This window comes from Coregonus lavaretus, assembly GCF_964263955.1.
Source record: "Coregonus lavaretus genome assembly, chromosome: 15".
In the NCBI taxonomy this organism is placed as follows: Eukaryota; Metazoa; Chordata; class Actinopteri; order Salmoniformes; family Salmonidae; genus Coregonus; species Coregonus lavaretus.
Genome location: NC_140002.1, coordinates 15,866,054 through 15,881,262, shown reverse-complemented (window position 1 = coordinate 15,881,262; position 15,209 = coordinate 15,866,054). Strand labels below are relative to the sequence as shown.

The window sequence follows — 15,209 nt, the reverse complement described above, 5'->3', positions numbered from 1 at the left end:
TAAGACTCTGCAAAGCTTTGAGGTCAAAACATAGAATCAATCAATGAGTATAATAGAGCAGTGTATCTATTTTAAAAGCGTATCGTCTCTAGTCATCAAAATTCTAATTAGCTGTGTTGCTGTTTTAAGAGCTTGGCATATAGCAAAAAAGGTAACCTGAGCTAGTTTTACCCTTTGCATTTTATCCTTTGAACTTGAGGAATGTATACAGTATCTGGAGTTTGGCAGTAGGATGTCTTAAAATAATTATATGTTTTATTGTCACATACACCGAATAGGTGCAGTGAAATGTGTTGTTTTACAGGGTCAGCTATAGTAGTACGGCACCCTTGGAGCAAATTTGGGTTAAGTGCCTTGCTCAAGGGCACCGACAGATTTCCACCTTGTCGGCTCGGATAGTCAAACCAGCCACCTTTCGGTTATTGGCCCAACGCTCTAACCTGCCGCCCTTACTGTATGTAAGGCTCCATGACCGTGTGATAAGTATGGAGTCCTTAGCTGACTAGCAAAGCTGTTACAGCCTGACCTAATTTCTCCATCTAAAATGTAGTGTCTTAGTAGGTCCAAAGCATTGTATAGGCACTGCATTTTGAATATGATGCCCACGGGACACAAACCCACAACCTCAATGCTGGTACAGTGAGGGGAAAAAGTATTTGATCCCCTGCTGATTTTGTACGTTTGCCCACTGACAAAGAAATGATCAGTCTATAATTTTAATGGTAGGTTTATTTGAACAGTGAGAGACAGAATAACAACAAATACATCCAGAAAAACACATGTCAAAAATGTTATAAATTGATTTGCATTTTAAATGAGGGAAATAAGATTTTGAACATGACTTAGTACTTGATGGCAAAACCCTTGTTGGCAATCACAGAGGTCAGACGTTTCTTGTAGTTGGCCACCAGGTTTGCACACATCTCAGGAGGGATTTTGTTCCATTCCTCTTTGCAGATCTTCTCCAAGTCATTAAGGTTTCAAGGCTGACGTTTGGCAACTCGAACCTTCAGCTCCCTCCACAGATTTTCTATGGGATTAAGGTCTGGAGACTGGCTAGGCCACTCCAGGACCTTAATGTGCTTCTTCTTGAGCCACTCCTTTGTTGCCTTGGCCGTGTGTTTTGGGTCATTGTCATGCTGGAATACCCATCTACGACCCATTTTCAATGCCCTGGCTGAGGGAAGGAGGTTCTCACCCAAGATTTGATGGTACATGGCCCCGTCCATTGTCCCTTTGATGCGGTGAAGTTGTCCTGTCCCCTTAGCAGAAAAACACCCCCAAAGCATAATGTTTCCACCCCCATGTTTGACGTTGGGATGGTGTTCTTGGGGTCATAGGCAGCATTCCTCGTCCTCCAAACACGGCGAGTTGAGTTGATGCCAAAGAGCTCGATTTTGGTCTCATCTGACCACAACACTTTCACCCAGTTCTCCTCCGAATCATTCAGATGTTCATTGGCAAACTTCAGACTGGCCTGTATATGTGCTTTCTTGAGCAGGGGGACCTTGCGGGCGCTGCAGGATTTCAGTCCTTCACGGCGTAGTGTGTTACCAATTGTTTTCTTGGTGTCTATGGTCCCAGGTGCCTTGAGATCATTGACAAGATCCTCCCGTGTAGTTCTGGGCTGATTCCTCACTGTTCTCATGATCATTGCAACTCCACGAGGTGAGATCTTGCATGAAGCCCCAGGCCGAGGGAGATTGACAGTTATTTTGTGTTTCTTCCATTTGCAAATAATCGCACCAACTGTTGTCACCTTCTCACCAAGCTGCATGGTGATGGTCTTGTAGCCCATTCCAGCTTTGTGTAGGTCTACAATCTTGTCCCTGACATCCTTGGAGAGTTTTTTGGTCTTGGCCATGGTGGAGAGTTTGGAATCTGATTGATTGATTGCTTCTGTGGACAGGTGTCTTTTATACAGGTAACAAACTGAGATTAGGAGCACTCCCTTTAAGAGTGTGCTCCTAAACTCAGCTTGTTACCTGTATAAAAGACACCTGGGAGCCAGAAATCTTTCTGATTGAGAGGGGGTCAAATACTTTATTCCCTCATTAAAATGCAAATCAATTTATAAAATTTTTGATATGCGTTTTTCTGGATTTTTTTGTTGTTATTCTGTCTCTCACTGTTCAAATAAACCTACCATTAAAATTATACACTGATAATTTCTTTGTCAGTGGGCAAACGTACAAAATCAGCAGGGGATCAAACACTTTTTTCCCCTCACTGTAGGTCCAACCTCCAGTCAAATATACTAATAGCTTGGCCATAGGCCATTCAATGTTGGGTAAGTTTTGTTATTTTTCTGGTTGTGCTGGCAACCACAGGCCACGGGATAGCCAAGTGTGTGTGTGTATATGAACGTGTTTTGTCTTCTAATTAACTGTAGTAGCCCTTCGGTTTCCAGTGAACATGCTCCAAGAGTCATGGGCTGCTTGCTTCAATACGTTCACACACGTTCTGCCTGGAACACGCAACATGAATGCATCCAATCCAGATGTTTGTCCCTCATTATCTACATGTAGTCAGCTGAGCCAATTCTTCTTCACAGTACAGGATTTTCAATATCCCCTGCCTTTTAAAGACATGCTCTGGAACTTTGGCGACTACTAAGTATTTTTTAAACCTCGCACTTTGGGCTGGATGTGTCAATGTGTAGTTCATACATGCATAATCTATGAGCTGAATTAATGTCTTACCTCAATTAGCCACGGAATCCCTAGTTTGAAAGCAACTGTTTTTCTGGAAGCTGTGCTGCGCCATTTTCCCTACATTTTCCCCCATGTGGACCAGCCCCCTAGCAATTTGAGTTCAACCAATGAGCTTCAGCCCCTCGCCATGTGAGTGACAGTTAGCAGGAGGCACATCATGCACACACAGAGTGAGAGGGAGAGCAAAGATGTGGTGCACATATCTGCACATATGTGACGTAGTACGCAATTTTCAGGGACCACTTTTGGCTCGTGAGCACTACTATCAGAACTACTGGCTAAAAAGTATACTAAAGTACTGGAGGCGCTCTTTAACAACCACCCTAAAACAACTGCCCTGATTTTCCAATATTTACATTGAATATCATCTGTTTCCTGCTAACTTTCATATGAAGTGCACATTACAATTATAGTTAAAGGGTAACTGTTTAATGAAATGCCTGTATGCATAAACCAGATGGTGTCATTATCCATGATTGGAATTGAGTGTAATTAAAACCATACTCTATTCTAATGCAATGCATGCATTATGATAGCAATGTTGATCTACCAACTCTACTCTATTGAATCGGGGAATAACAGAGAAAGGAAATGTATATTCATTTATTTGTCATAACAGACACCATAGACAGACATGAAGCGGCAAAAAAAGCAGCCAATTTGAAGGGATGAAATCACTTCTGTGAAAACCAATAAGCAATGTCTGTGGCTGAGAGTCTGTTTATGTCAGGGAGATGCGAAGATGGCGGGTTATATTACTTGGCATTTATGTGCAAGCTCTAATGAAAGAAAGAAAGGAGGAAGATGTGAGGGATGTTTGGCCGCTCGGAAAGACATTCTCACCGGCGTGTGTAAGAACTTAAATGTGTTCTGGAGTGACATTTCTTCACTGTTTTCCCACAGTTTGTCTCCATCTCTGTCACTTCTGATTATGAACCACTCCCAAAAAGAAAGCATTTATGTCTGTAGGAATTGCATTTAAGTGACTACTAAGTGATTGGGCTATATGTAGACAATATATTTGAAAATAAACCCAATAAACCAAATTATACATGACGAACTGAGCTAAACAAGCATGACAGAAAATCTATGAGAAAACCGCCAAGGCAACGGATGGGTATTATTATATCTAGTGTGAATATTATTTTTGAGTTCCACACTCAGTGTCAGCCAGGAACATGAGGAAATGTTTTTGTATTGAAAGTATAGGGAGTGTACCCACCTATTTTTGTTTTACCACTACATCACTGGTTACCTTACTATATGGATGCAATCAATTCAAGATTCAGCTTGATTTAGTGCACTACAAGCCTGTCCCCACTTCAATTCATTTGGGGACAACTTTGAATGAATTATTCAACGCTTTCCACTTCATCCTTGGCTGCCAGGCTCTCTAAAAGGATTAGAAGAAGTATGCGTGAGGAAAACAGTGCACGCAGAGGACAATGCACTGCCGGGCCAAATGGATCAATGTGGGCCATTAAAGACACGTTATATGGAGGAGGTTATGAGTGTCCATTTGTCCAACTGTCAGAAACATCATACTCAGGGATTTCTCATTTAAAACGATGGTAAATACTAAAGACTTTGCAGTTTGTAAATGAGTGTGCGGCCTACACCGTGCCTGCAGCACTGTCACAATCTTATCAACAGCTTGATCATTTTTTTGCTCCCTTCTGTCTTGAAATTATACTTTTTGTTGCCCTCTCATCCACTATCCCATCCAGTGTTGTTGTAAGATGTGTACTTTTACAAGGCACAACATCACAGACAACACAGATGTGACAACGGCCGTCAATCATGCTGTCTAGCTCAGTCGAGCCGATCCACTTTTGTTTCCGAATCGGGTTCTAATTTGTGTCTGGGGGAGAAAGATTGCCAGTTAGGAAAGTTCCTGTTGGAGACTTGAAGGTCTGTGCACTCTAATTTGGCAGTGTCAGCGGATGATTGACAGCTCTATGGCATTGTGGACTGATGTTGTAGACTGGTGGCAGCTCTCGTGATGAGTGACAATCAGACTATTATACAGGGCAAACGTATGTCATGCCATTTGCTGTGATACGTCTATCAATGTGAATAATGTTCCATTAGCACTGTCAGTGGAGTGATGGCAAAATCACTAGGGAGTAAACCAGAATGCTAAAGGTTCGCTTACCCAGTGGGCTAGGAAGGTTCTGGAAACAGCACTGGATTGTATACAGTTCAAAGCGAACATGTAGGGATGAGCATTGGTTTCTTGTAAGGTTTGGGGTAAGACGTTTGGCCAACGTCCTGTCTGCCACTGGCAAAAGGGTTTGACATGGTGTAGTTATTGTTGCTGTCTTGGATGAGTATAGCCCAATTTGCCTCATTCTTTTACATACGTTTTTTTGAAAGGCATAAAGCAGGGCTGCCAAACCCTCTTCCTGGAGATCTATCATCCTGTAGGTTTTCAGTCGAACCCTAACCTGACATACCTGTTTTAGCTAGTTAAGGACTTGGTGAGCAGCTAATAAGTAGAATCAGGTGTGCTAAATTAGGGTTGGACTGTAAACCTACAGGATGGTAGATCTCCAGGAATACAGGAGGTTCAATCTGGTTTTGGAAACTGCTTGAGAGAATATCTGATATTGGAGTTATCAGTTACTATTGAAATAATTGTATGGCTAGCAGGTCATTGGAAAAGGCCATGTCTTTAGAAGATAATGCATTGCATTTGCTCACTAGCCCCCTCAAACTCAACTCTGGCCCTCAAAGCCAGTTCCACTGCGTTTTTTCAATGTTACCCTCTAATCAGGGACTGTTTCAGACCTGGGACACCAGGTGGGTGCAATTAATTATCAGGTAGAACAGAAAACTAGTCGGCTCAAAACAAAAGTGACGTAGGTCAAATATGATCTATTATATTGACAAGATAGTCGAGTGGCTGCTCTAATAATGGAAATACATGTCCGCAAAAATGGAAGGCAGGCGGGAGGAGGAATGCCACGTGCATCCACTTACATCAGTACATTTGTAACAGCCTAAACATTATGTAACTTCTATAAGATCAAATATTCCTCACATAATTCCACATTCTCCCATAGACCTCCATACAAAAAATCACTTGGTCTGCTTATCTCACGCGGACAGATTTTGGGCGGAGTAATCCTCTCGCTTTGCCTCTTTATCTCTGCGAAGGTTAAGCACGTGGAGTAATGAGTAGGATTGTGTTTTCACATACAAAATTCATTGATTTTCATGCAAACATTTTATCTGCCTTCCCAATAAAAACTAGTTTGAAAATTCAAACATATATTATGGAAAAGAGATGTTGTACGTTTCTGAACAATGCATCATGCTGCATTGTTAACAATATGACCGAGCGGTACAAATTACTGTTCGATTTGAGCAGGGCTTTGCCCGGTGCAACCCGGACCAGTTTAATCGAATCCCCTCAATGTATCTGGGGGTTTGTTCAAGAGCATCTAACATTGAAATCTGATCTCTCTGAAAAGACAAATGAGGTTGGCAAGCAAGGTGCCTTTGCTTCCATGCAGTTCCACCAGTCGCTTTCTTTATGATCACTTTCCTGTATCTCTGTTTGTTGTGAAACAATTCAATCAATAATCTTTGCTAAAGGTCATTTGGTCAGAGATGACATCAATGTTTCATATGGCCTCGTTCTCCTTTGCAAACAAGAATTGAAACACAATATTGTCCATGTTGATAAAGTTGCTTGCCAGAATCACAGAAAAGGCTTTTGATATATTTGTCCAACACTTAGACATGATTGGCAATTACTAGCACTGTATGTGTCTGTGTGTGTGTGTGTGTGTGTCTGTGCGTGTGTATTTGTTCATAGGCATTAAAGTAAGCTCAGATTCCGTAATTACCATTGAATTAGGCAGTGCCAAAGTGATCCAAAGCCTCAGTGAAAACACTATTTTTCAAGAAGCCAGCTGTTGTAATTTGTTTGCAGAGCTCCTCATTCACAGCATATGGCCCAGGATTTGATTTGTCCCTTTTCCTTTGACATTGAAGCATTTGGCACTTTACAAAATGGCACTCAACAATTCATGTGCAATTTGTGATTGCCCACAGGATGCATAAGCAGAGCGACATATTCATCTCTGATGAATTGAACTTGCAGTGCTGCATGAAATCATATTCTGGAGCTCATGCTGTTGTAGGATTTAATTTACTGGGTCCTCTCTGCTTGCTGTCTGTGCAGTATTATTATCCATTGGAAAAAGAAAGATGAATATTGGCAACACTCTGAGAAGGGAAAAATAGAATACACTGAAATATCAAGATCAAGATGAAATGATAAGATCGGTAACAGCCTTCAAAAAGGTTTTATTTCTAGTTTTTCAGTAAATCCTTCATCATTGACAATATTCCGCCTTAATCTCATTTTCTGGTTGTTATTGGCGGTATAACCATAGGTCCACACGCAGGAAGCTGAGTTTTCAACAAAAATCACGGAAGTGTGACGGTGTTGTAATCAGGAAGTGTTAATAGAATTACCATGTATCAATTATACTGTTTATGTGCTAAATACAGAGAATCCTTCCCCAGTTTCAAATTTCCCTCTAATGATTTTGAACTATGCTGGGAGGATATAAGAGGGCCCATTCATTCTGAAAATTAGATTGACATATTGCTCGAAGTAAACTTGAATGCCATTTATCCCGGGTGTAAAATTGGATGCGTTTGAAATCAAACGCCTGCCGCATGTTATTATCTGTTTTTACAGTTATCATCTGCAGTGAAAAACAGGACACAATAAAACTCAGTGTGAAGTATACAGTGATAACCATTCTCTCCAACTATTTTCAATGTCTGTAATACAAGGGTTTAAACGCTACCATGGCTTGTTGATAGTTTGAAGTGGGTGTGTGTGTCTGATTTATAACACTTTATGTGACACCTCCACCATATGATCCAAGCTGTTATTATGATTACATACTGTGACAGACATTTTATGCCATTATTACAACTGTTGACAACGTCACCCAGTTGTGACACCTTCTGTATTTCTTCAAGTAAACTTGTTCACGGTTTTCGTCAGAGGCTGACATCAGGACAGGTATGACGTCATCAATCTAGGACACCTATACAGTGTCCATATTAGGACAGTCACACATCCAATTCCAAGTGACTCTGACACAACTTCCATTGATGTGTATCCTAATATAGACACCATACACAATCTATATTTTGCTCTCCAATGGAATCAGAATACATGTTCCAACCGTTTAGCGCCAATAGCAACTACTGTTATCGGATTAGGTGGTCACATGTAGTGGATGGAAATTATACAACCATTATATAGAAATTATGTTGAATATAATAATAAACTACATTAATCAATCTGACTCCAATATTATGTGAATAAATGCAACATGCCTTGTACGTCTCTGGAGGAATCTAGTCAAGGTAGCAAGCCTTACGTCACCTCTTAGTATGACTATAATGAACATGTGTCTTACTTGCACTGTTATGCAATTATTAAGAGATACAAATACAGTGGGGAAAAATATATTTAGTCAGCCACCAATTGTGCAAGTTCTCCCACTTAAAAAAATGAGAGAGGCCTGTAATTTTCATCATAGGTACAAGTCAACTATGACAGACAAAATGAGAAAAAAAAATCCAGAAAATCACATTGTAGGATTTTTTATGAATTTATTTTCAAATTATGGTGGAAAATAAGTATTTGGTCAATAACAAAAGTTTCTCAATACTTTGTTATATACCCTTTGTTGGCAATGACACAGGTCAAACGTTTTCTGTAAGTCTTCACAAGGTTTTCACACACTGTTGCTGGTATTTTGGCCCATTCCTCCATGCAGATCTCCTCTAGAGCAGTGATGTTTTGGGGCTGTCGCTGGGCAACACGGACTTTCAACTCCCTCCACAGATTTTCTATGGGGTTGAGATCTGGAGACTGGCTAGGCCACTCCAGGACCTTGAAATGCTTCTGATGAAGCCACTCCTTCGTTGCCCGGGCGGTGTGTTTGGGATCATTGTCATGCTGAAAGACCCAGCCACGTTTGATCTTCAATGCCCTTGCTGATGGAAGGAGGTTTTCACTCAAAATCTCACGATACATGGCCCCATTCATTCTTTCCTTTACACGGATCAGTCGTCCTGGTCCCTTTGCAGAAAAACAGCCCCAAAGCATGATGTTTCCACCCCCATGCTTCACAGTAGGTATGGTGTTCTTTGGATGCAACTCAGCATTCTTTGTCCTCCAAACACGACGAGTTGAGTTTTTACCAAAAAGTTATATTTTGGTTTCATCTGACCATATGACATTCTCCCAATCCTCTTCTGGATCATCCAAATGCACTCTGCAACTTCAGACGGGCCTGGACATGTACTGGCTTAAGCAGGGGGACACGTCTGGCACTGCAGGATTTGAGTCCCTGGCGGCGTAGTGTGTTACTGATGGTAGGCTTTGTAACTTTGGTCCCAGCTCTTTGCAGGTCATTCACTAGGTCCCCCAGTGTGGTTCTGGGATTTTTGCTCACCGTTCTTGTGATCATTTTGACCCCACAGGGTGAGATCTTGCATGGAGCACCAGATCGAGGGAGATTATCAGTGGTCTTGTATGTCTTCCATTTCCTAATAATTGCTCCCACAGTTGATTTCTTCAAACCAAGCTGCTTACCTATTGCAGATTCAGTCTTCCCAGCCTGGTGCAGGTCTACAATTTTGTTTCTGGTGTCCTTTGACAGCTCTTTGGTCTTGGCCATAGTGGAGTTTGGAGTGTGACTGTTTGAGGTTGTGGACAGGTGTCTTTTATACTGATAACAAGTTCAAACAGGTGCCATTAATACAGGTAACGAGTGGAGGACAGAGGAGCCTCTTAAAGAAGAAGTTACAGGTCTGTGAGAGCCAGAAATCTTGCTTGTTTGTAGGTGACCAAATACTTATTTTCCACCATAATTTGCAAATAAATTCAATAAAAATCCTACAATGTGGTTTTCTGGATTTCTTTTTCTCAATTTGTCTGTCATAGTTGACGTGTACCTATGATGAAAATTACAGGCCTCTCTCATCTTTTTAAGTAGGAGAACTTGCACAATTGGTGGCTGACTAAATACTTTTTTTCCCCACTGTAGCTAATCTTGGCGACCAATATTCTAGCATTAATTTATTGAGGCAAGCAGATCAAAGATGTCAAGGTGGTACCTAAGCATGTGGTATCTACAGTGAGGAAAAAAAGTATTTGATCCCCTGCTGATTTTGTACGTTTGCCCGCTGACAAATAAATGATCAGTCTATAATTTTAATGGTAGGTTTATTTGAACATTGAGAGACAGAATAACAACAAAGAATTCCAGAAAAACGCATGTCAAAAATGTTATAAATGTATTTGCATTTTAATGAGGGAAATAAGTATTTGACCCCCTCTCATTCAGAAAGATTTCTGGCTCCCAGGTGTCTTTTATACAGGTAACGAGCTGAGATTAGGAGCACACTCTTAAAGGGAGTGCTCCTAATCTCAGCTTGTTACCTGTATAAAAGACACCTGTCCACAGAAGCAATCAATCAATCAGATTCCAAACTCTCCACCATGGCCAAGACCAAAGAGCTCTCCAAGGATGTCAGGGACAAGATTGTAGACCTACACAAGGCTGGAATGGGCTACAAAACCATCGCCAAGCAGCTTGGTGAGAAGGTGACAACATTTGGTGCGATTATTCGCAAATGGAAGAAACACAAAATAACTGTCAATCTCCCTCGGCCTGGGGCTCCATGCAAGATCTCACCTCGTGGAGTTGTAATGATCATGAGAACGGTGAGGAATCAGCCCAGAACAACACAGGAGGATCTTGTCAATGATCTCAAGGCAGCTGGGACCATAGTCACCAAGAAAACAATTGGTAACACACTACGCCGTGAAGGACTGAAATCCTGCAGCGCCCGCAAGGTCCCCCTGCTCAAGAAAGCACATAACCAGGCCCGTCTGAAGTTTGCCAATGAACATCTGAATGACCAAAATCAAGCTCTTTGGCATCAACTCAACTCGCCATGTTTGGAGGAGGAGGAATGCTGCCTATGACCCCAAGAACACCATCCCCACCGTCAAACATGGAGGTGGAGACATTATGCTTTGGGGGTGTTTTTCTGCTAAGGGGACAGGACAACTTCACCGCATCAAAGGGACGATGGGCGGGGCCATGTACCGTCAAATCTTGGGTGAGAACCTCCTTCCCTCAGCCAGGGCATTGAAAATGGGCCGTGGATGGGTATTCCAGCATGACAATGACCTAAACCACACGGCCAAGGCAACAAAGGAGTGGCTCAAGAAGAAGCACATTAAGGTCCTGGAGTGGCCTAGCCAGTCTCCAGAACTTAATCCCATAGAAAATCTGTGGAGGGAGCTGAAGGTTTGAGTTGCCAAATGTCAGCCTCGAAACCTTAATGACTTGGAGAAGATCTGCAAAGAGGAGTGGGACGAAATCCCTCCTGAGATGTGTGCAAACCTGGTGGCCAACTACAAGAAACGTCTGACCTCTGTGATTGCCAACAAGGGTTTTGCCACCAAGTACTAAGTCATGTTTTGCAGAGGGGTCAAATACTTATTTCCCTCATTAAAATGCAAATCAATTTATAACATTTATGACATGCGTTTTTCTGGATTTATTTGTTGTTATTCTGTCTCTCACTGTTCAATGCTCTTTGGTCTTGGCCATGGTGGAGAGTTTGGAATCTGATTGATTGATTGCTTCTGTGGACAGGTGTCTTTTATACAGGTAACAAGCTGAGATTAGGAGCACTCCCTTTAAGAGTGTGCTCCTAATCTCAGCTCGTTACCTGTATAAAAGACACCTGGGAGCCAGAAATCTTTCTGAATGAGAGGGGGTCAAATACTTATTTCCCTCATTAAAATGCAAATAGATTTATAACATTTTTGACATGCGTTTTTCTGGAATTCTTTGTTGTTATTCTGTCTCTCAATGTTCAAATAAACCTACCATTAAAATGATAGACTGATCATGTCTTTGTCAGTGGGCAAATGTACAAAATCAGCAGGGAATCAAATACTTTTTTCCCTCACTGTATAGTTTATATAACAACTACCAATAGATTTACTAAATGATAAGCGTATAGTCAATCAAATAATTACTCTGTAAAACGAGGAATGCATTTACTCACTTCAACTAATATAATTTATTAGTCACAAAATAATTAATAATCTGACAACTACAGTGTACATTAAATACATTATACATTACAGTCTACTCAGAGTAAATGACTATCACCAATAGGCTAAGACTTAACGTGGTTAGTTCAGAATAATCTCAAACATAAAAAACGATGTGTGTGATACACACAGGAGTTTGGTAACAAGTATAAGTGAATTCACTGTCCTTTTAACCAAATTCAAGCAGGAACTCACCCCCAACCTGAATTAACATTTCTTTGGACTTTGCTAGTAAAAACTAAAGACAAGAACAACCCACCCAGATTCTAATCTAATCAACTCAATTTAAATGATAGGAGCACACCCGTGTCACTCCTCTTTGAACTATCCACCATCCAACCAACAAAAAACACAGTTTCCCTGTAACAATAAATCCATAGCACTTACAGTACAATAAAACATATACAAATTCATACTGTAGCTCTTTATGAACTCTTGAAACATGACAATTGAATTCACACCGTAACATTAATTTAGTCGATTTCACGTTTTCACACCTCCAATGCTGTCCGTGCCCCAAGGTTCTGTGGGAACGTCCCTCACTAGAGAAAACCACAGATAAGGTGTGTTTGACCCTTGTGATAGCCCACAAATGGTCAGTCATCCAAACAAGGTCATTAATCTTGATTATTTATTTTTTTGTCATTTAGCAGACGCTCTTATCCAGAGCAACTAGGGTTAAGTGCCTTGATCAAGGGAACATTAACCAATTTTTCACCTAGTCAGCTCGTGGATTCGAACCAGCAACCCAACGCGCTTAACCGCTAGGCTACCAGTTGCGAGTATCACCTTCTCTCATTCTTCCACTACACACACACACAGAAGGTAAGATATGATTAGCTTGCCATTGGAAGGGCCAGTGAAAGCTGCTTTAGACAGAACCTTTTTCAATTATGGTTTGAAAACAGTGGCTTTGTGGCAGACGATATCCCACGCATTAAAATCTGCTTGACCGTGCCTTAAAAAAAGCCAAGGGGATGGAGAAGACCTTCTGCCTTCGAAAGGTTTAGTAAATGTGAAATTTCTTTGGGCAATATCCAAAACATATGCTTGGCAATGCCTCTAAAACTAAAAGTCCTTTGATCTTGATGAAACAAGATAAATCAATTGCCTATAAAGTCTAGTGGCTGCCATTTAGTAGTAGCTGTTCAGTATAGTAGAATGGTGCTAGTACAATAGCTTACATATTATTTCCTGAATCCTTTTCAGAGGGAATGTTGCAACAGTAGTTGTGAATGGCCTATTGCAGTGACATTGAGTTTGTGCATATATTGACGACATTTTGTGACGTGTTTGTTAGTTTTGGACTTCGGAAAGGTTTTTTTGGTTGTTTGGACACACAACAATCTTTCTTGAGGCAAGCCGAAGTCGGTAGCCGAAGTCTACGCCCCTTCGTCAGTGATTGGTCAACAGTAGGGATTCTTCAGTAGTAGTCTCGTTTTCATGCTCATCTTTTCTTTGAGAAATACTGCACCAAACATCTTAGTTAGATATAAAATTGTGCGACTAATATATCGTCTGCAAACACGTCAACATTTATGACAGATTTCTTGAGTTATCTTAGATTAATTCTGACTATTTGAGGAAGTGTATACTGGCTACGGCGTCTCAAAATGGACAAACATTACTATTGCCGCTTTTTTCTTGTTTTTCAAGCGAAGATCTTTTAAGGGAGTATGTGAGCACACTCGTTTGGTTCGCCTAGCCGACTTCGGCTAGCCGCCAGCCGAACTGAAGCATGCTGACGCCTTAAGGCACTGAGAAAACAAGACTCACTGAAAGAGGGAACACACCTGTGGGTAAGGTTTTGTGGGGGTTAAAAGGAGAAATTAGTGTACTAGTGGAACTGGCGTTCCCTTTGAACAGTGTCGACACCAAACCCTTCTTCAGGTGAGGAGTGGAAAGCAGGAAGACAGGTGCAAGCAGCGTTCTTCTGGATGAGTTTCATACTCTCCGACATAAATCATCGACAAACTCGGCTAATTCTATATGAACTTTGATAATTAATAATGGAGAGAGGAGAAGAGGAGACCGCAGTCTGCGTCTGTTCGCTTTTTTCCGCTCTTTCGTTGGAGGAGCGAGGGAGGGAGGTGAGGGTGGGGGGGATGAGGAGATGGGGGTTCATCATTTCATCTCTTGACATGATTAGTTCACTGGGGGGTTTCCATGTAGCGGTGGTAGCTACCCCCACCTTCTCCCACCACCCCAACCACACCCACCCACCCACCCATCCACTGCGTAGGCAATCACCCCCTCCCCACAGAGCACCCAGGCATCTCAAGGCTTCAAGAGGCTCTTCATTACAGCTTAATAACATGTCATCTAAAGTTATTCCTCCGAGTGAAGCTCGAGCTAATCTTAAACGTGGCTAATTCATCACTGTGTGTCCTCGCTCAGAGCCACGCCAGCCAAGCCCCCTTTGGTTTTAAAGACACTGAAATACAATTAAGGAGTTCCTTGAAGAAGATAAGACGCGCACTTTATACATCTGAAGAACTGTTCTTTGTGTCTTAGATAAGGATAATGTTTGATACATTTTTATTTCACTTTCTCAATTATTTTTGAATCAATGAAGTTACTTCCACTGTTATTAGATATGTGGGGAATGAGCAAGAGATTTTTGTAGGAAAAGTAAAGTCCTTTGTCTTAAACACACCTCTGTTTAGTGAATTCCACTTGTAAGAATCACAGATATGAACACTGTAGACTCATAGTGGTCAAACACGATGGAAGAGAAACAATACAAACAATGTAGTTTGCTTAACCAATCAAATGGTCCAGGATGGATGTGATCAATGTTCCCTCTAAGCTGGGCGCGTGCGCATGCATGCAGTAGCCTCAAGACTGCCATGCAGAAGAAATACTGTATCAGCCCACAGAGAAAAGCACGAGATTGAACTTCACTGAACTTTCCAGAGTTTTTCCTGTTAGTTAACACTATCAACATTTCCATTTACTGTGGCAATTGTGATAGAATCAACACAATATTAGCCACTTTCAATGCAAAATACCGAAACAAAACTAACTATGCAAGAGATGTTGTTGTAGGCAGAACGCATCGGAGTAGGATTCTATTGCATTGACTCACTACTCAGCCCGTATTCTACACAGACTAGTGCAGCATAACCAATCAGAGCTGCAGTAGGCCTATATGCAAATATCCATTGCCATATTAATCTGTGCCATTTACTTTGATCTGGACTGTGTTTACAGCTGTGGTCGTGAGTAGATGTGCTTGTTTTGAGATCAAAGCGAGAGCCGCATGTAGCCACGTGTTTACATTTTGTTCATATCCTTTGCTAGTTAATGAGTTA

At 41.4% G+C, this 15,209-nt stretch overlaps 1 protein-coding gene across 1 annotated transcript in view; it reads left to right on the top strand.

The window, feature by feature from the left end:
* The window catches only part of LOC311142860 (opioid-binding protein/cell adhesion molecule-like), a gene marked incomplete at both ends in the record, with an annotated part of 201,114 nt that overhangs the window by 134,140 nt on the left and 51,765 nt on the right, over positions 1-15,209 (top strand). The window lies entirely within an intron of this gene.